Below are 21,629 nucleotides of genomic sequence, written 5' to 3'. Positions count from 1 at the left end.
TTAACTTAAGGTCGAAGTGATGGTCACTGGATACAAATCCACATCTGTTTGACTTTAAAATCCATAATACTGTGCCACACTATAGTATCTCCTTTTTGTTGGTAATCTCATAATAGCTCAGTTTCACCGTGGAACTGAGGATTATAAAACCAAGGTATGGATTCTATTCAGCTTTAAATATCATCAGTAATTTACCCAGGTCTGCTAACATGTGACTGGTGACAATGAAGTAGAAGCAAAAAAGACGTTAGATCCTATTGATTTATGCATTTATTGGAGAAGCCAGTAGATCTTCTAAAAATTTGTTTCTGTTGTTTCTTTGTAAGATTTTGTTTTTAAGTAATCTCTATACCCAACATGGGGCTTGAACTTACAACCCTGAGACCAAGAGTTGCATGCTCTACTGACTGAGTGGGCCGGGTGCTCCTGTTGTTGTTGTTTTAAATAAACATTTCAGATGTGTTGCACCCCCCCCCCCCCAGCCAGTGTTTGCTGCCCAGGATCCATGTTCTTCGAATATTATAATCAACACATTCCTTATCACAGAAGGCATATGTGAGGATGTTTGGTGCTAACTACAACTAACCAAGTGGTTCTCTGGAGTTTTGTGCAAAAATTCTTCCGGGAGGGAATCAGCGGAACAGAGTGCCTTGACATCCACCATAACTTTGGAGTATGATCGATGCGTGGGGAAATTTATACTTGCTCTCCCTGCCGTAACAAGCCATGTGTGATACTGACAATGCCTTCCTGCTTTGAGTTTCCTTCTTCTGTTGGACTTCCCAGTCCAGCTCCTCAAACCCTCACAACACAAGTCATTACAGCGCATGGCATTGTATGTATGGTTAGGGGAAATATATATCTCTTTCTTTTTGTTTTTGAAATACAAAGCTAGGAAGAAGAAAAGAGGGGAGTTTGGTAATGGCTGCCGAGAGAGTACACACAGGCAGAATGACTCCACATCATACACCCAACACCCAGAATAGCATTTATTCAGAGAAACTTACAGAAGCAGGAAGAGGAGGAGGTGTGAGGTCCCTTCTTGGCCAATTGCTGTCTGAGACAGTGCACAGTGATCTGGCGAGACCACCATCTAAACTCTGGGCGAATAAACTGCACGCAGGAAGGTAGGCATCAGCTCTGATATGACGAGGGCCTGTGGTCCAAGCCTTGGACTTCTGCCGTCAGGCCTTCTCAGCATTCCTGTTTGCAGTGTGACCAGACCCTCCCTGGTGTGAACAGGAGCTCAGGTGCAAATCTTGCAGTTCCAGGTGTCTGATGTATGGAGCCTTGGCCTCCCATCATGCCCCTCCACCTCAGTACTTTCTCAGGATGCTTGCCAAGCAGCCCCACCCTGCAGGAAGCCAGCCTCACCCTGGGAGGCCTTCCAGGGGGAAGCGCCAGATAAATTAACCTTTACTCCTCAGTGCAGCATAAACCTGAAGCCCTCTGAGGACCAGCTGGAATGGAGAACATCTTGGCAGAATGTGTTTGTCTGGGTCTTCGTCCAACACATCAAGTATCTTGGCCGATACTTACACTGTCATCCTATCAATCAAAAGAAATCGATCAAATAAAAAGCCTCTATTTCGCAGCTCAGAGTCGTTCTCTCCCACACTTCTCCTGTGTAAATTCTTGGTAGTTTGATAATAAGCAGATATGTTTCTTCCAGTAGCCTGATTGCTCAATCCCTCTGAGGTTTTTTCCTCCATTGATTTCGTCCTTTACCCTACCTCAGCCAGCCATTCCCACAATCACATCGTAAATCTTATCATTACCAATAATTGCCACTTAGTTATTATCTGAATTTAACATCCTCACTCCCTGTCATTGCAGTTCACTCCCTTTAAAGTTCAACTTTAACAATTCTCTCACCTCATCAGGATTTCTTTTTCCTTTTCTTTTCTTTTCTTTTCTTTTCTTTTTTTTTTTGAGAGAGAGGGCACAGGTGAGCAAAGGTAGAGAGAGACACAGGGAGAGAGAGAGAGAAGCAGGACTCATCTGAAGCAGGACTCAAACCCACGAACCATGAGATCATGATCTGAGTCAAAGTCAAAAGCTTAACTGACTGAGCCACCCAGGTGCCACCCGCCCCCCTTAGGATGTCTAGCCCATTGATCCGGCACATCTTCCCTGTCCTTCACATCCATCCCTTCCTGTCTTCAAGTCTGTAACAACCACTATCCTCATTTCTGTGCACCTATCCTCAATTCCTTTGCCTCTCTCTCACATTAACTTGGAAAAACACAACTCTGATGAAATCTAACTCCCTACCTACTTACTCTTCATAGTTTGTGGTTGAAAGAAAGCACTCTGCCCTGCTATTAGCTCCATTTTAAATTTGTAATTACACACATCAAATGGCCTAATGCTGCCTGGCAGTCTCACTGTATTTCTCTGCTCCATCCACCATCCAGCTTTCCTACACCACTCTTTTCCACTTTCTCCTCTCCAAATCCCTAACAAACCTCCTTCTCCATCCCCGCCCTCTGATGATCCCCTTCCTTCTTACTTCCTTAAGAACATTGAAGTACTCACACGCGAATTTCTTCCAACCCCTGCTACACATTTACCCTGTGGCAGGATCTGTACACATATATGTTGCCTTTGTGCCTCTTCCTCGGATGCACTATCCACGCATCTATCTAAGGCCAGTGCCTCCAGTCCCTTTCACGCATAGGCAAAGGCATCACTCCGGGAAATTTCTTTTCCTCCTCTGAAATTCAAATTTCACTGGGCATTCTGTTTTTATTTGCTAAATCTGGCAGCTGTACCCAGAAAAGGTGCTCAAGCAGAAAGTCAGGACAGTTGTTGGGCCCAGTGGGCCAAGTTCATCTGTTTGCTTCCCCCAGGGAATATAGTTCTGGGCTGCCTATAGTCCAGAGTCTGAAGACAGTTGTTTATTTGGGAAGTGATAGTTCGGTACCACTTATTCCATCACAGACAGAAACAGAAGTTCATCCTTTGTCTTGTGAATTTTCTGATGGCATTTTTCTTTTTTTTGCCACCTAGAAGCTTAAGAATGTTATAAGAAGTCAAATTTAGTGGGGCACCTGGGTGGCTCCGTCGGTTAAGCGTTTGACTTCAGCTCAGGTCATGACCTCACACTTTGTGAGTTCAAGCCCCGTGTCTGGCTCTTTGCTGACAGGCTGGAGCCTGCTTTGGATTCTGTGTCTCCTTCTCTCTCTGCCCAACCCCCCCCCCCCCCAACTTGTGTTCTGTCTCAAAAAAAAATAAGTGTAAAAAAAATTTTTTTGACACTTGATCTTAGCCAAAAGGCCGAGAAGAGGTTAAAAAAATTTTTTTAAAGAAGTTAAATTTAGCAAACTTTTTGGATTCCTTTAACACTATGGATTGCTATTACAATTACAATAAATTAATATTACAATTTCATCCATTTTCTTTTAGTGATTGCTTCATTCATTTCCATTTAAATCTTTGGTTTCTCTGTATTTATTTTGATGTGAGGAGGGAGGGTGGTCTATAGCTTTGTTGTTTTGGTTTTGGTTTTAGCTAGCTAGTGTGGAAGATTAAAGACATCCACAAATTTGTGAGTCCAGTGAGACGTGGACTTTATTTCCCCTCCCCTTGAATTTGATCTGGCTTCGTGATTGCCTTGGCCAGTTGAGTACAGCAGAAATGATGCTTGTCAGTTCCAGACTTAGGATTTGATGGCAGTGTTAATTTCTATGTTGGTTTCTCGAAGCCCTAGGTTGTCATGGGCTTGATAAAGAAGTTGTATGGAGGGGTCCTGAGGTTACCTGAGAAAGAGCAGCCAGGAGGAGCCCAGTCTTGTAGTTTTCTCTGCTGAAGTGTCCGACGTGTGAGTGAAGCTCTCTTGGACACGCAAGACTGGCTCAGCTGCTGGCTGAATACCACTAAGTGACATAGTCATTGCCACGTGCAGCAAAATAATCACCCAGCCAAATCCTACTCAAATTCCTGACCCCCAAGATCACAAGATAAAACAAAATGGTGATGGTTATCCATTTGTGTTAGGGTAGTTTGTTACGTATCCGTACATGACTGTAACAGTTATCCAGTTACCCCCAAGATTTTTGATTAATCCATCTTTTTTGTACTCATTTGAATTGTTACCTTTATCGAACTTTCAGTTTTCTTTTGTAAGCCTATTTCTTAATTTTCTATTATGGTTTAATAATCTATTATTCACTTACCAGTTCCAACGTGGTTTGTTACAGTAGTTTTATGAAATATTTACTACCTAGTAAAGGTAATACTATCGTATCTCTCATTTTTCAGAATGCCTCTGTCATTGTGTACATTTTCACAGGAGGTTTTATATAATTTTGACATGTAACAAAAAGTTTACTGTTAGTATTTTGTAAAATTTTTTTTGATGTTTATTTATTTCTTGAGAGAGAGAGACACACACAGGCAGGGGGGAAGGACTGAGAGAGAGGGAGACACAGAATCTGGAGCAGGCTCCAGGCCCTGAGCTGTCAGCATAGCCCGATGCGGGTCTCGAACTCACAAACCGCGAGATCATGACCTGAGCCAAAGTCCGACGCTTAACCGACTGAGCCACCCAGGCACCCCAAAAAGTTTACTATTAGTATTTTCATTGGGACTAAATTACATTTCAATCCAAAGTTCGAAAAAATTAACAGAAAGTTTAGAAGGAAATATTCATTTACTTATCTTCTTTGATGAAACTCATTCCTTTAAGATTTTCTTTATATAAGTCCTTGGAAAATTCTACATGAATAAGTTACATGAATATTTTCTCCTTTTTCTGCTGTTAATAAATAGAAATTAGTATTCTATTTTCCCAGTGTATTGTTGCTTGAATACAGGAAATAAATTGGCTTGTAAATTTCCTTGAAACTATTCAGTGACTGAAAGTTCTTACTTCTTATAATTATGCATTTGAAATGTATAGGTCTTCTTTACATCGTGAACTGATAATAATTTTGCCTTTCTTTCCAAAATCAGTGTTTGAAATTTTTATTTCTATATTGTAAGCGCCACAAGAGCAGGGAATTTGATCTCTTTTATATACTACTGTATCTCTAGTACCCATAGGCCAGACCTGTGGTAAACACTAATATACATTTGTTGATTAAATTAGTAGTGCAATAATTAAGAACCAGGCTTTGGAGTCAGACTAGCTGGTGTTGAATTCTGACTACTACTTGTTGGATATGTTACCACAACTCTGAGTTAAATTTCCTTATTCTCAGTTTCCTTTTTCATCAATGACTTGGTGTTTATCTCATAAAAATGCGAAGATTCAATGAGATGAGTAATCCAGAAAAAGATTTTTTTTTTAATTTTTTTTTAATGTTTATTCATTTTTGAGACAGAGAGAGACAGAGCATGAATGGGGGAGGGGCAGAGAGAGAGGGAGACACAGAATCGGAAGCAGGCTCCAGGCTCTGATCCATCAGCCCAGAGCCCAACTCCGGGCTCGAACTCACGGACCACGAGATCGTGACCTGAGCCGAAGTCGGAGGCCCAACCGACTGAGCCACCCAGGCGCCCCAGAAAAAGATCTTAATGGAGAACTTGAGATATAGTAGGTTCTAGGTATATTTTTATCTTTCCTATTATCTCTCTTGGTTATAGACTATAACAAAATAATAGTAAATTGTCCCTGCACATAACAGGAATGCTTATAGGTTCACCAGGAAGCATAATAGCTGTTGATTTGAGATAGAGCTTTTTTAAATATATTAAGAACAATTATATATACAGAATTCTATTATTAAGGTTTTAATAGAATATACATAAGATTTGGTCAATTTATTTAACTAGATAGTCATGTTATTTCTCCTTTAACCATTTAATAAATTATATCAATATAGTTTTTAATATTGAAAAATTATGTTCCTTACGCATTAGGAGTCCAAGTGGCACTTTCAGGATTAAGGTTTTAAAAAATATCACAGTAGCACAATTTCTATATACTCTCTTTAAAAAAATCAGTAAGTTCTCACAACACACAATCTGAATTGACCTAATTTGTGATGCATCTGGGAGATTTCAGAGTTCTGGAGTGGATTCACAGTTCATGTGAAGAATATGAAATTATCACAAAATTTATCTGAAAGGGGAGCTTTTTATTTTTTATTTTAAAAAATGCTTATTTATATATTTTGAGAGGGGGGAGAGGCAGAAAGAGAGGGAGAGAGAGAATCCAAAGCAGGCTCCACGCTCCGCATGGAGTCCGTCGTGGGGCTCAGTCTCAGGAACCGTGTGAACATGACCTGAGCTGAAATCAAGAATCAGATGTTTAACCAGTTGAGCCACTCAGGCGCCCCAGGGAAGGGGAACTTTTTAGAAGCAGGGCTTTCAACTTTCTGCATTTCCACAACCACAGAACCAGCTATAGAGTTTATTCTTTGTCACATGAATTTTATGAATCCTCTTTTTTGTTGTTCCCACAAGAACAAACTGAATGTTTTATTCGGAGCAAAATTTAAAATTATAACTATTTTGAAAATCTTTTCAAAAAGTGTATAGTAACAACATATATTGAATGCATGATGACTGTCCCTTTTAGTTTTAATTTTTCCAGTTTTATTGAGATATAATTGGCATAGAACATCGTATAAGTTTTAGTTGTATATACATACATTTGTTGTATGTATATATTGCAAAATGATTACCACAATAAATTTGGTTAACATCTATAACCTCACACAGTTGTAATCTTTTTCTTATGACAAGAACTTTAAAAATTTTTTTTTTAACATTTATTTATTTTTGAGACAGAGAGAGACAGAGCATGAATGGGGGAGGGGCAGAGAGAGAAGGAGACACAGAATCGGAAGCAGGCTCCAGGCTCTGAACTGTCAGCCCAGAGCCCGACGCGGGGCTCGAACTCACAGACCGCGAGATCGTGACCTGGCTGAAGTCGGACGCTTAACCGACTGCGCCACCCAGGCGCCCCATGACAAGAACTTTTAAAATGTAATCTCTTAACAGCTTTCAAATATACAATACAGTGTTGTTAACTATCATCAGCATGCTGGACATTACATCCCCAGAACTTTTTTTTTTTTTTAATGTTTCTTTATTTTTGAGAGAGAGAGAGAGTGCGCATGTGCACGCAAGTAGGGGAGGGACAGAGGATCTGAAGCAAACTGTGGTGACAGCAGAGAGCCAGATGCGGGGCTCGAACTCACTAACGGTGAGATCACGACCTGAGTCGAAGTTGGATGCTCAACTGACTGAGCCACCCAGAAGGCCCTCCCCAGAACTTATTTATATATAATTGGAAGCTGTATTTTGACCACCTTCACATAAATCCTTCTTTTGCAAACGCCTTCCCTCCTTGGCAGTTTCACTTGCTGTTTGTTTTTGCTCTCCAACTCAAATAGCCAGCGCCAGCCTCGCCACTCATGGAAGCGTTAATGCTAAAAGAATTAGCTTTATTGTGTATAGAGGGTATTAAGTTTTCTTCCTGTTTATTTGGGTTCTAGCTGCTATGGCCCCTAAAGGAAATGAGTATCGGGGGACTTCCAACTCTTAGTCTGATAAAAGGATTTTCCCCCCAAATTTGTGAATTTACTTATATAAAAATCCTATGAAAGCATAAAAATTAAGTCACGTTATTGTACTTTTAATAAACCACCTTTGTTAAAAAGAGTAAATTACATGAAATTGGGACTATCTCAGGAAATTTCCAAATTCCTAACTTAAATTTGAAATATGCTCTTTTTTTTTTTTAATTTTTTTTTCAACATTTATTTATTTTTGGGACAGAGAGAGACAGAGCATGAACGGGGGAGGGGCAGAGAGAGAGGGAGACACAGAATCGGAAACAGGCTCCAGGCTCCGAGCCGTCAGCCCAGAGCCCGACGCTGGGCTCGAAATCACGGACCGCAAGATCGTGACCTGGCTGAAGTCGGACGCTTAACCGACTGCGCCACCCAGGCGCCCCTGAAATATGCTCTTTTAACTCAGTCCTGGTTTAACCGCCATCATATACATTGGCCTTTTCTACTTTTGACTACATTAAAAACGTTTATTTATGCCATGAATATAAATATTTCCCAGTGCCCTTGGATTTAGGATCTCAAAGATCGTTCTTTCTTCCCATAGCTTCCCTTATATTTATGAGGTTTTGATCTCTATATAGTGGATGCTGATTCTCTTTTCGTGTGTAGCTTTGGCATGTTTTGCATGTGCATTCCAGGACCTAAGGCTATTGCTCTCCCACGTTGCTGAAGCCAGACTTCCAAACCTGGTGGATGATAACTCCGAGGGCCGGTATATTATTTCACCGGAGCGTCACATCCTGTGACTATTATTGCCTCTATCTGCCAGGGGCATTGTCTGAAGCTGACAGTATTTTCTCCTCACTAGTATCCCCAGCCTCCACTCCAGAAAGCAGCAATAAAAGCTGGGGTGGTTTATTGGTTTGTATATTTGCTTTGGAAGTGTTCTCCAGTGCCACGTTTCTGAACCAATGATTTTCAAACACTGATATGTTAAGGTAGTGCAAGACTCTCTTCAGATATAATCTTACATGGTCGCCTACAAGGTAAACTAGATAAAAAGGTTATTGCTCTGGTTGATGTAGGTGCAGGGTCTGGAACCCTGTCTGCTCAGTGTTCCTCAACCCCTGCTCCCCCACCTGGAACAGCACCTGAAAGTCTCAAGGGGTTGGAGTCTCACATGGTAGACCTCAGGTTAAATGATTCTGTTAAGTATTTTGTTTGGTCCGTACAGTGCTGTCTTTCACTCTAATTTTTTTCCAGCTCGTTTCTTTTCTTTTCCTTTCTTTTCTTTTCTTTTTTTCTTTTTTTCTTTTCTTTTCTTTTCTTTTCTTCTCTTTTCTTTTCTTTTCTTTTCTTTTTTCTTTTCATGTTTATTTATTTTTCAGGGACAGACAGTGAGCAGGGGAGGGGCAGAGAGAGGGAGACACAGACTCTGAAGCAGGTTCCAGACTCTGGGCTGTCAGCACACAGCCCGATGCGGGACTCAAACTCACGGATTGTGCAAGATCATGACCTGAGCCGAAGTCGGCCACTTAACTGACTGAGCCACCCAGGTGCCCCCAGTTGTTTTATTTTCAAAGTAATCACAATGAACTCTTCCAGCTGCTTAACTTGATATTTACCTTGATATTTCTAAATAGTATGAATTTATTGTCATTTTGGATTTGTTGGTATTAGACATTATCTACTAACATCCTACCATGGGAGATGAAGACTAAACTCTCTTCCTTTTTCTCCCTAGAATCTCCTCCTCCTATATTCACAGTGTAATTTTTTCTTAATTTTTAAAATTTTATTATTATTATTATTATTTTATTTGAGAGAGAGAGAGAAAGAGAGAGCGTGAACAGGGGAGGGGCAGAGAGATGAAGACAGAATCCGAAGCAGGCTCCAGGCTCTGAGGTGTCAGCACAGAGCCCGACAGGGGGCTTGAACTCATGAACAGTGAGATCATGACCTGAGCCAAAGTCAGACGCTTAACCGTCTAAGCCACCCAGGCACCCCACAGTATATATATTTTTTCATTTTTTAAAATGTTTATTTTTGAGAGAGAGAGGGAGAAAGACTGGGTGTGTGTGGGCAGGGGAGGGGCAGAGAGAGAGGGAGACACACAGAATCCGAAGCAGGCTGCAGGCTCTGAGCTGTCAACACAGAGCCTGAGGCAGGGCTTAAACTCATGAACCGAGAGAGATCATGACCTGAGCTCAAGTCGGACGCTTAACCGACTGAGCCATCCAGGCACCCCACACCGCATAATTTTAATTAATTGAATCAATAGTTAGTGTTTTCTTATTATGACAGTGTAAATATTATTTGCTTTGGAGTCAAGCAGTATGTTAGTTTGGGTACAACTTTTAGTTTTTCTGAAAGTTAATGAACATTTTATAAATTCTTTTGTTTACTTTGTTTGGTCCGTGATTACATACTTGAATACATAATTTTTAAAATGTTCAAACATGCCAGAAAATATCTATTCCATTCCCCTCTCACCCCCACATTCCTCCTTCTGCTCCAGTCCAGACTACCTCCTCTCCAGGCCTGCCACACAGCTAATGTCATGGGCTCTTGATTCTTCCATTTGGGATTGCTGTGTCCAGGATGCCATGTTTTCTAACTTTTTAGTTTATATCCTCTTTTTTGGAGCACATGTTCTGACCAGCCTCTTGAAAAATGATGCGTAGAAGATACATACTGAATCTTTTGCTGTCTGCAAACGTCTTATTGTAACTTCATACCACATTACAAATAGAATTCTAGCTTAGAAATAATTTTCAGGGGCACATGGGTGGCTCAGTTGGTTAAGCATCTGACTGTTGGTTTCGGCTCAGGTCATGATCTCACTGTTCGTGAGTTTGAACCCCACGTCGGGCTCTGTGCCGCCAGCATGGAGCCTGCTTGGGATCCTCTCTCCCCCTCTCTCTCTGCCCCTCCCCTGCTCACTCACCCTCTCAAAATAAATAAATAAACTTAAAAAAAGAAAGAAAGAATTTTCAATCAGAAAATTTAAGCCATCCCCGTGCTGTCTTCTTTCTCTCTTCATAAGGATGCTTATCGCATTGTGGCTTTTATCATTCCTTGCACCGTGCGTTCAGTTGGCCATTTTTATTTAATTAATTAATTACTTAAATCTAAGTTAACATATAATGTAGTAATGGTTTCAGGAGTAGAATTTAGTGATTCTTCACTTACATATAACACCCAATGCTCATCACAACAGACACCTTCCTTAATGCCCATCACCCAGTTAGCCCATCTCCCGCCACCTCCCCTCCAGCAACCCTCAATTTGTTCTCTGTATTTATGAGTCTCTTTATGGTTTGCCTCACTCCCTCTTTTTATTTTATTTTTCCTTCCCTTCCTCTATGTTCATCTGTCGTGTTTTTTAAATTCCACCTATGAGTGAAATCACCTTTCTCTGACTGACTTATTTTACTTAGCATAATACACTCTAGTTCCATCCACTCAGTTGGCCCTTTCAATCTGGAGACTCCAGTTCCGTTAGTCCTGTGTTGTATTGTATGTCTGAGTAAGACATTTTTAAAGTATTAATTGAATGCCAGAGGATAGCGTTCACTAAGGATGAGTTAGAGAACTGATTAAATTGTTGGCAGGTAACAATGATGACTGTGAATGAGTACAATCAGCAAGTTAAGATATTAATAAATTTCCTGAAGTGGCCTAAACATCAAATGCTTTGGTTGTTTAATATTTAAAAAGAACCCATCTGTGCAGTTATATACTGTGCTATTAAAGAGTTAACCAACTCTCTCCTGGCCTAACTTTCCCATGTGGAGAATATCAGCTAGAGTAATATTCTTGGCCTCTCTTCTCTGTGTTTACTTATCCCTTCCCTTAGGAAGAAGATTATGTGACTGGTGAATTTTATGAGTAGGATCTGAGCATGCTCAGCTCCTCACATTCTAATATCTCTTCATTTGCACCCAGCCTGGCCACAAGAAGCATGCTGCATTAATCCTTTCTCTGCCTCATATTTACGAGTTCATCTCCATGGCGGATAACTTGTCCATCCTGTTTGTGATTGGGTGTGTATATCGTCCAATTAAGGAGAATGTATTAGGAAGTCCATTGTAACCATACACTTGGGTTTTCAAATATCGGTTCAATAGTAAGGTAATGTTTGATCATCGTCTTAGGTTTGTATCTTAATTGGCTCTGAAGTCAGTAAAGGAAAGGAAATGTTATTATTTCCTCAAATCCCAGCATGTATGTTAGTATGCATAGTATATACACACACACACATATACATGTATACATATATGTATATGTGTATACACATATACATATATATAATGATAGATGATTATCTACCCCAAATCATGGATGGTTTAAGGGATTCAAGAACAATTTCAATATGGCTTGGTTTTCCCTTTTTCACTGTATTTGAAACCCAGCACCCACATCATTTGTAAAACCACCATACATTCATCTTTCCCAGCAACAGCTGAGGATAGAGAACTTCATATTCGCCAGTATGTTCTCATAGCCTTATTGAGGTGGGTCCTGTGAAGGCTAACAGTGACCTTTTTCATTAATAACATAGGGAACATCTGAAGCTGTTTTCACTATGATGAATTCCCATAGGGTTCTGTTTAATGAAGACATTCACCTCAACGCACTTGTGTGGCAGTAACATATTTCTAAAATAATAACTCAGTTGCTGCTGCTAATCCAAACAGGACTCAGATCTACCAGCCTTTTTAAGTCTCATGTTTGTTAACAGCGTTTATGACTCCATCACCTTTTCGGTTTGACAAACTTTCTTTTATAAAAAATATTTAGATAATCTCTGCCCTTGCAGATATGCTACATAACCAAATCAGAAAATGGAAAAAACGCTGTCGCTTTTTTCCCTTGTGTCCAAAAGATTTTTTTCATTCATCCATTTAGTTCCTTAATTCATTCATTGAACAAATATTGTATGTTTATTAGGCGTCAAGCACTATGCTAGATACTAGACGATAAGAAAGGTCATTGTGGAGAAGGCTGATATAGGAAATAATTATAGCAGTATAATATAATATAAATTGTGTAAAGATATGTGCAAATTACTTCAGGAACTGAGCAGAGGGGGTGATTTTCTTTGGCCAGAAGAGCTTGGAAAGTTTCCAAAAAAGACAAATTGCTATATCCTCTTGAGTTTAGCAATCTTACAATTGATTTTTTATATATCAATTGGATTTTGACCAAAGGTCAATTATATAAACAGATACATATGCTAGTGACTGTTTGTATGAGACTTCAATCATGGTGAAGTGATTTATATAAGTAGCATGATAAATGTAATTTTAAAAAAAGAGTTACTAAAACCCAGAAGGAATAGGAGTAAGACTGTGTGGCATAGTCCATTTATTTTGGTGTTTGGTCCCCACAAATGTAACTTGGAAAAGACCACATAAAAAACAAAAATTACTTGGGGTGCCTGGGTGACTCAGGTGGTTAAGCGACTTGACTTTAGCTCAGGTCATGATCTCAGTTTGTGGGTTTGAGCCCCCTGTCAGGCTCTGTGCTGACAGCTCAGAGCCTGAAGCCTGATTCAGATTCTGTGTCTCCCTCTCTCTCTCTCTGCCCCTCCCCTGCTTATGCTCTGTCTCTCAGAAATAAATAAACATTAAAAAAATTTTTTTTTATTAAAAAAGTTACATAATTTTGGTAATGCAAAAAAAAAATCTGATTTGGAAATAATTTCTTCCAGAACTCCAAGTCTAATTTACCTACTTGAATAGCAGAATTAGTCTGTGAGCCATTCCATTTGAAAACAGTGATTAATTAATTAACACATACAAAAATTTATTGAACATATATACAGTATATAAAAGAATGTACCAGATTCATGCAGTGGTAGAGAAATAAAATTCCTATAGAGATAAGGCTGATAATATAAAAGACTGAATCAGGCTGTAATAGAGAGTGGTCAACCTCATGGTGAAATGCAGAATGCATACTTTATCCAAAGAAATTAAAATTAAAAAAAAAAAGTGGGCAGGTCTTTAACACGTTTGTTAAGCAAATCTGGCCCTTCAATTAGTTTGAAACTCCTGGATTCAGGCAACTGAAATACTAGTATGACTCCATCCATCCGTATCCGTGGAGTTCTCAGACCATTGGAGGAGACAGACCTGTAAACAACTTTGGTGCCATAGGCTTTGCACTGGGAGCTAAGCAGTGCTGTGGAACCATAATTCACCACCTGGTCAAGTCGGGCAGAAGTCCTGAAATGGGTGTCATACAATCACTCAGTCAAGAATTCTACCTGTTATCATGTAAATCATCCCCATCTTAAACACACTTCAAGTTTTCCCCCCAGTACCATCCACAGCCTACTTTTCTTCATTATATATTCTATTATCATTTACATACTGAAAATCTACTTTCTTTTCTGTAATAATTTCAACTGGATAAAGTTAAGGTTTTTCAGTTATACAAATAAACACCACATACAGACAATATTGCCAACTTCCTTCTCTTCTTTTTCAGTATTTACACTTCTTTTCTTTTTTGGTCCACATGCATTGTCTGGGACTTCTAGAACAATCATGATGTATACATTTAACTGTGGCCACCTGTGTTGTTCCAGCTTTAATAGGAATTCTACAGATGTTTTCCATGAAGGTGGGTTTAAAATATATTGAAAACTAATTTGGAGGGTGTATACTCAAAAGAATTGAAAGCAGGGACTCAAAGGCATATTTGCACATCAGTGTTCATAACAACATTATTCACAATAGTCAAAAGGTGGAGTCAACCCAAATGTCCATTGATGGATGAATGGATAAACCACATGTGGTAGTACTATACAGTGGAATATTATCCAGCCTTAAGAAGGAATGAAGTTCTGGCATATGCTAGAGTGAGGATGAACCTCAGAGATATTATGCTAAGTGAGTGAGCCAGACATACAAAGACAAATATTGTGTGACTCCACTTATATGAAGTACCCAGAGTGGCCAAATTCATTGAGACAGAAAGTAGAATGGTGATGATCGGGGGCAAGGAGTACGTGTGTGCGTGTGTGGGGAGGGTAATAAGAAGTTACTGGTTAATGGGTACAGCTTCAGTTTGGGAAGATGAACAAGTTTTGGAGATAGATGGTGGTGATGATTCCACAACAATATGTGTGCACTTAATGCTATTAAATTATACACGTAAAAATGGTAAATTGTGTTATGTATTTTTTATCACAGTAAAAAATTTGGAAGTATTTTTTTTTAAGTAAACTTTCCTCCAAATGTGGGGCTTGAACTCCAAGATCAGGAGTCATGTGCTCTACCGACTGAGCCATCCAGGTGCCCCAAAAGTCTGGAAGTATTTATAGCATTCCTTATATTCTTGCACAGTGAAAATGATATAGAGATTAAAGTGGCATCTGTTCCTTGAAGATTAAAAACAATTCACCTGGAAAACATTCTGAAGCTAATTGTCCATTTTTTCTTGACATCTGAAACTTTTCCTTGGATCTGAAACAACTGCCATTTTTTCCTGAGGTTATTGGTCTAGTTCTATCTCGCTTTAAGAGAAAATTTGGGTAACTTGTATTTTCCTAGGAACTAATTTATTTTATCCAAGCTTTGTATTAGCCGAAGCATTTCCTTGTAGTTCTTTAAATTGTCTTGGTACATCCTGCTATTTCCCCATTATCTCTTAGTATTTTGTATATTCATGAATTCTCCACATCCCCAATAAAGGAAATAGGCTTGCTATATTGGGTTTTATTTACACACACACACACACACACACACACACACACCAGCTACTGTGGTTTTTAGTTCTAATGTTTCCATTTTACTCTTTGTTATATTATATTTCTTTTCTGAGATTTTGTATTTTTTATTTGTTTCAGGTATGTTCACGATTGCTTGTTAAAATATTTTTATGATGGCTGTTTTAAAATCCTGTCTGATAACTCTGAGGTCTGGGTCATCTCCTTTTTGACACTTGTTGATTTGTCTTTTCTAATTCAAGTTGAGATTTTCCTGGTTCTTTGTATGATGAGTGATTTCACTTATATCCCGGACATTTTGGGTACTACATTGCAAGATTCCATTTCCCCTTTAATCTTTTGTGCAGGTAGTCTTGCATTTGTTAAATGTTGACAATTACAATAGACTACATCCCTAGAAATCCTGTTTTGGCATTTTTTCACTTTTTCATACAAAGAGCTTCTTTGAGAAGCCCCTCACGCTTTGGCTAACTTCATTGTCCACTTGATAATTAGGATAGCAAGGAGAACTACCTTTTATTTCTTTACTGTTCTTATTGAACTTGTAATGTCTCCTTCTTTTAAGACCTTCAAATATTATTTTCTTACCTTCTCCCACCGAGGCTGCCCCAGTCCATTTTCAACCAACCCACCTAGTCTAGCTATGTCCTCAGCAGCTAATTATACAAATAGGTATTTAGCTTTATAATACTCCCGCAAATCTTTCTGAGATAGGAAACCGGTCCTCACCCTCTCTCACCCTCCGTCCTCACTCCATAGGCATCCGGGGTCCCAACTCCCTCTCCCAGTCCTCCCTGGGTGCCCTGAACTGCCTTCCAGAGAGGATGTTTGTACTCATACTCGGTTCAGCAACAGCCATTGTTAATTAACTTATTCAGCTTGCTTCTCCTACAAGAGTGATGTAATGGCTTCAAAATACGGGACGGAACTTCTGTTTTTGAGCATTGTGAAATTATTCAACTGGCACAGCAAACACTAAAATCACAGTTCAGTAATGTTCTCATCAACCCTTCGGCTCCAGGCTCTAGAGGAGGGGGCCAGCAGGGCTGCAAGAAGGAAGGAGGGGACAGAGAATGAGAACTCCAGACTGTGAATGGAGCAAATGCACAAGGACCCCGGAATTTCTCCAAAAAGATTGGGAGAAGTATTAAAAAGTCAGTTAGGGGGCATCTGGGTGGGTCAGTTGAGCTTCTGACTCTTGATTTAGGCTCAGGTCACGATCTCACCGTTCATGAGTTCAAGTCCTGCACTGGGCTTACCCGGACAGTGCAGAGCCTGCTTGGGATTCTCTCTCGCGCTCTCTCTGCCCTTCCCCTGCTCATGCTCGCTCTCTCTCTCTCTCTCTCAAAATAAATAAATAAACTTAAAAAAACGCTAGTTAAATACATATATTCTAGTTAACAACCAAGAACACACCTGGACTAGGTAGGATGTGAAAATGGCCTGGGACAGCTGTAGGTGGAAAAAGAAAAATAATAAAATAATTGTAGAACTTGAAAAAAGAAGAAATGTTAAAAACACTGTGATGACAATAGTAAACAAACAAATGGACAATCTCTCCACTTTCCTAATTTTAAAGTGGACAGTGAAGCCAGCCAAAGTATTGTGCTGGCTTCTTGGAGAGGCTCTCTGGATAAGAAAAAATGAAAAATTCCCAAATGAGATTTTTAACAGTATGGCATATTGTAATTCTTTTACCAAACTCATTTTAATATTTGTTAAATAACTATTTATAATATAATTGTAGTAATATAATATATAATATAATAAAAATATAATAATAACAACTTAATTTGTTAAATTAATGCTTTTTACTATCATAAAAAGGAACAGTGAGATCGTGTGCTTCATGAGAAAGTTCTAGATTTTATTTTATTTTTTAAAATTAATGCCCATGATCTAGTCATCTCAGTTTGAAGTGTATGATGAACATTGCCTTGTTTCAGATATGACAGAGGCACCTTCAGATCGAATGTGTAAGCTTAACAGGAAAAGGAGGCCTTTCACTTGGGAAGCTTGGGTCAAAGACAAACTCCTCCCATGCAACCGACCTCTTGAGTAATGGGTTGAGCAAGGCAAGCCTGTGTGTCTCTTACTCATGTGGGAACTTGTTTTAACTGTGCTTCCCTCATTAGGCAGATCAGTGGCCTACGGGTGGCCTAGTGCATGTGTAAATACGACTCCTACATAAGACTTGACTTACCACCTCCAACCTGTTTTGCGGCTGGCTAAGGGACAGATGATGGAAAGGTAGTACAAAGGGGAGGAGAGGAAAATATTTTTCTGTGAGCAGGAAATGAAGGCCTAAGTCCTTACCAAGTTGAGGGAATGAGGCCTCTGAGCTATAGACGGATGGGTTGCTCTGCTGGGCCTGTGTCTCAGAGACGCATGTGCAGTTGTATGCATACAGTGTGTTTATAGGCTTGCACTATTAGCTCTCCGTGTGCCTCTGTCCTTGTGTCTTTGGTTCTTGTCTCTATTCCATAGGGCATCTCAACATCCAGCCTCTGCCCAGCCCAGCCTGTTTTCCAGGCCCCCTTCCCACTCTCCCGTTTTGTTTCTGCCAGTGGGCTTGGTTATTTGACTGATGAGCTCTGAGAAAATTCTGTTTCTTTCTTCATCAATCCCCCCAAATTCCTCAGAGGCAATCTCTCTTCCCCACTGTGAGAGGCTCTTTAGTCTTTCACTGTCTCTGTCCTTACCAAGCCTGGCTCCCAGAAGATCTGACAAGCCAGCTGGCCCTGAAGAGGCACAGTCTATCCCTCTCCCAAAGTGTTTGCATTTTAAGAGGCAACAAAGCTTCACGTCAACCAAAGCAATCTCTAATTGTGTAATTTCAGGTATCAGTAGAAAGAGACTCTCTTTGTAGGAGTTCATAGGGAGAGGTTCCCTGTGTGTTTAGAATTTTAATTTAATAGGGGTGCCTGGGTGGCTCAGTCCATTAAGCATCTGACTCTTGGTTTTTGCTCAGGTCATGACCTCACGGTTTCATGGGTTTCATGGGTTCAAGCCCCACATCGGGCTTCAGGTTAACTGTGCAGAGTCTGCTTGGGATCTCTCTCTCTCTCTCTCTGCCTCTCCCCCACTCACATTGTCTCTGTCTCTCTCAAAACAAATAAACTTAAAAGAAGAATTTTAATGTAATAAAGAAATCATTTAAAATCCATAAAGTGCAGGTTATAATATCTACACTAAAGAATTTTTGAGGCTTAAAGTGAGATAGCGCATACGCCTAGCCCAGCGTCACAAACGTCTGTCACTGCCACTGTGGGTGCTGTTATTCAGCTTTGCTTCTGCACCAGGCTCTGGGCTGGTCAGTGGGAGAGACCACCAGATACAATAACAACAAAACTGTTCTCCAGACCTCCAGGAGTGCAGCCCAAAGAGAAATTTTGCACGCAGACAGCTTAGTTCACTGTTCCCCAAAACATGTTCTTCTATATTACCTCACTCAACTCTCCTTTTTGCTTGGTTTGCATACTTTTTTTAATCTCCAAGAGAGTGAGAGATGCCAAAGGAGTTGTCCTAGGTCCACATCTAACTTGGAACATATGTTGTTCAAGTGAACATAACTCAAAGGTTATGTATATCACAGCAAAATACTCTCAATACAGATAATTGTTACCAAATTACTGAACTCGGGGCTATGGGGGAGGAAGACCAAGAGAAAAATCCTCAAAATTTTTTTTCTGAAAGCATGCATTTGAGGCAGGATTCAGAAAATATGGTCACTGTAGGGGCACCTGGGTGGCTCAGTCGGTTAAGCATCTGACTTCAGCTCAGGTCATGGTCTCACGGTTTGTGAGTTCGAGCCCTGCAGTGGGCTCTGTGCTGACAGCTCGGAGTCAGAAGCCTGCTTCCAATTCTGTCTCCCTCTTTCTGCCCCTTCCCCGCTCTCTCTCTCTCTCTCAAAAATAAATAAAACATTAAAAAAAGAAAGAAAAGAAAACCAAAATAAATATATATATTAACACTTGTCCTTTAAATGTTGGTTTTAAGGGGCACCTGGGTGGCTCAGTCAGTTAAGCATCCGACTTCAGCTCAGGTCATGATCTCGCAGTTTGTGAGTTGGAGCCCAGCATCGGGCTCTGTGCCAACAGCTCGGAGCCTGGAGCCTGCTTCAGATTCTGTGTCCCCCTCTTTTTCTGCCCTCCCCCACTCATGCACTCGTTCTCTCTCTCTCTCTCTCTAAAATAAATAAAACATTTTTAAAAATTTAAAAATACATGATCTCTATAGATATAATATGATAATAGGAAATTATTTAAATGCTTCTTAAAATTGAGCTTTTATTCATGCTGTCATACTGAAAGAGCCATATGCCAGTCTCTCTCTGCCTGTGTGTGTGTGTGTGTGTGTGTGCGTGTGTGTTTAAATGGGGTGGAGGTGGGGTGCCTGGGTGGCTCCGTTGGTTGAGCACCCAACTCTTGATTTCGGCTCATGTCGTGATCTCACAGTTGTGGGATTGACTCCCTCCTCAGGCTCTAAGCTGGGCATGGACCTACTTGGGATTCTCTGTCTCCCTCTGACCTTCCCCTGCTCACGTGTGTACATGCACATGCACGCTCGCTCTCTCTCTCTCTCAAAAAAAAAAAAGTCTAAAAAAAATTAAATGGGGTCGAGGTTAGTAGAGGGATACTCAGCGTGAGTAGTTAGATGGTGAAATAGGCTCTATGTCATAGTATATCCTCCATAAAAGTGAGCATTTAATTAATTCCAGAGAACACCTGTCATTTTAATTATGATTCTGTCAACAAGTTTTAGTACCTATGAGAGGTGCTAAAGTGAAATTATGTCGCCTTCCCTGGCATGATAGCAAAGGAGGATGAACTGAATGGTTATTGGCTAACCCACTCTGCTTCCATATGGGACCTGGACACCAGAAGCCAGGATCCTAATTAAATGACATAGTTTGTTCCTACATATTTAATGGGTTTTGTTGCTACTGTGCATGAGATCTAATTTTTCCATTTAGGGGTTAACTCTTTACTGCTAACACAAACCACTATAGTTTCTTGACTCGTTTTGGCAAGCCAAGATGTGATCTTCTCTTAAATATCACTCTATTCCTCAGTCTCCTTAAGGATAGAAATGTGACCATGAAGGGGTGCCTGGGTGGCTCAGTCAGTTAAGCAACCAACTCTTGTCTTCAGGTCAGGTCATGACCTCACAGTGCTGAGATTGAGCCCTGTGGCGGTCTCTGCACTGAGTGTGGAGCCTGCTTGGGATTCTCTCCTTCTCTCTGCCCTTCTTCCCCACTCACACTCTCTCTCTCTCTCAAAATAAATAAACATTTTTTTTTTTCAACGTTTACTTATTTTTGGGACAGAGAGAGACAGAGCATGAACGGGGGAGGGGCAGAGAGAGAGGGAGACACAGAATCGGAAACAGGCTCCAGGCTCTGAGCCATCAGCCCAGAGCCCGACGCGGGGCTCGAACTCATGGACCGCGAGATCGTGACCTGGCTGAAATCGGACGCTTAACCGACTGCGCCACCCAGGCGCCCCTAAATAAACATTTTTAAAAGTGTGACTGTTATGGTGGCAGAGGAGGAGGTTCCTTGGGGGTTGGGGGAGCAATTTTCTAGCAAATATGGGGTAGAGGCATCTGGATCTTTCACTGTGGCATTGGAGGAGCTCTGGAAGTCTGGCCCTGAGTTACCACGGAGACTGGAAAGTGGTGGTAATAGAATCTTCTCTACAGAAGTCCTCCCCACCCTGAAAACACTCACACACGTGTGTGGTTGGGCATTCCTGGATGCATGGCTTCAGGCTCTCTTTCTCCCTCCCTCCCACAAATTCTGTGAATGGCTAATATCTTTTGATATGTTCCTTCTTATTTAAACCAATCCTAGCCCTTTACCTAATCTCTTTGGATTGCTCTGTAACAGTTAAAAAAGGATTCAGTAGGTCATACACACAGACCTGGACCACCTACATCATCATTATGTGAGAAAACCAAACACGCAGCCTCACGAATAAAATGTCATATTTCTTCATGCGTGTATACATTTGTAACGCATAGAAAACTCCGCAGGAACCACAAACCCAGATGATAACAGTGGCAGCCTTTGGGGAGGAGAATGGGGGTAGGGAATGGAGTAGGGGAAATGCATGTAGACTTGTGCCTTTTACTCTATGTACTTTTTCTTGGATTTCTACAAGAACATTTACAAGTATTGCTTATGTAGCTAACACAACAAAATGAAACAAAGAGAGAAAGGAAAATCAGTGGGCAGATTGTAGCAATTAGAGGGCAGGAGTCTCCAGCTTATTATCAGCTTGATTCCACTGAACTAATTTAGAAGCATTGTACCATGTACTACATGCGGCATGGATGAAGCTTGACTAAGGGAGGGTCCTCCTGCTCTCAGGGGACTGGACAAGCAGACACACAAACAGATAAATACTATACAGCGTTGT

The 21,629-nt window shown here is 40.5% G+C and overlaps 1 long non-coding RNA gene and 1 pseudogene across 1 annotated transcript in view; both read right to left on the bottom strand.

Moving 5' to 3' along the window:
• Positions 1-976: 976 nt before the first annotated feature.
• The window catches only part of LOC123386647, a 34,710-nt gene continuing 14,057 nt past the window's right edge, over positions 977-21,629 (bottom strand). The window contains exon 2 of the long non-coding RNA XR_006600866.1: positions 977-1,548. This is a non-coding gene — a long non-coding RNA (uncharacterized LOC123386647). The remainder of the gene's footprint in view (positions 1,549-21,629) is intronic.
• Positions 3,212-3,291, bottom strand: LOC111561618 (annotated as a pseudogene).

This window comes from Felis catus, chromosome B4, assembly GCF_018350175.1.
Source record: "Felis catus isolate Fca126 chromosome B4, F.catus_Fca126_mat1.0, whole genome shotgun sequence".
NCBI classification, from domain to species: domain Eukaryota; kingdom Metazoa; phylum Chordata; class Mammalia; order Carnivora; family Felidae; genus Felis; species Felis catus.
Note: the sequence above shows the minus strand (reverse complement) of the source record. Positions and strands in the feature narration are given on the sequence as shown.